The sequence below is a fragment of the Chiloscyllium plagiosum genome, chromosome 13, assembly GCF_004010195.1.
Source record: "Chiloscyllium plagiosum isolate BGI_BamShark_2017 chromosome 13, ASM401019v2, whole genome shotgun sequence".
Taxonomy (NCBI): Eukaryota; Metazoa; Chordata; class Chondrichthyes; order Orectolobiformes; family Hemiscylliidae; genus Chiloscyllium; species Chiloscyllium plagiosum.
In genome coordinates this window covers 70,647,297-70,648,254 of record NC_057722.1, presented here as the reverse complement: position 1 = coordinate 70,648,254, position 958 = coordinate 70,647,297, and positions in this window count along the sequence as shown.

Sequence of the window (958 nt, the reverse complement as noted above, 5' to 3'; positions counted from 1 at the left end):
ACTTCTGAGCTTATGATGGAGGAATGGTTATTGATTAAGCAGCTGAAGATGGTTGGACAAGTACATTTGGATAAAAACAAACTACGGTAGATGCAATTCTAAAGAAGTCATATCAGACTCAAAACATTTCTCCCTGCCAGATCTGCTGAATTTCTGTAACATTCTGTATTTGTTTGGATAAGTACAAAAAGATAAGAAGAAAGAGAATAGTGCCCCTCAAAGATCAGCAAGGCGGCCTTGGTGTGGAGCAGCAGGAGATGGGGCAGATACTAAACAAGTATTTTGCATCAGCATTCACTGTGGAAAAGGAGATGGAAGATGTAGAACGTAGGGAAATAGATGGTTACACCTTGAAAAATCTCCATATTACAGAGGAGGAAGTGCTGGATGTCTTGAGACGCATACAAATGGATAAATCCTCAGGACCTGATCAGGTGTAACCTGGAACTCTGTAGGAAGCTAGAGAAGTGATTGCCGGGCCTCTTGCTGAGATATTTGTATCGATAGTCACAGGTGAGGTGCCGGAAGACTGGAGGTTGGCAAATGTGGTGCCACTGTTTAAGAAAGGTCGTAAAGACAAGCCAGGGAACTATACACTGGTGAGCCTGACCTCGGTGGTGGGCAAGTTGTTGGAGGGAATCCTGAGGGACAGGATATACATGCATTTGGAAAAGCAAGGACTGATTAGGATTAGTCAACATGGCTTTAAACGTGCTAAATTATGTCTCATAAACATGATTGAGTTTTTAGAAGAAGTAACAAAGAGGATTGATGAGGGCAGAGCAGTAGATGTGATCTATATGGACTTCAGTAAGGCGTTCAACAAGGTTCCCCATGGGAGACTGGTTAGCAAGGTTAGATCTCACGGAATACAGGGAAAATTAGCCATTTGGATACAGAACTGGCTCAAAAGTAGAAGCCAGAGGGTGGTGGTGGAGGGTTGTTTTTCAGAATGGAG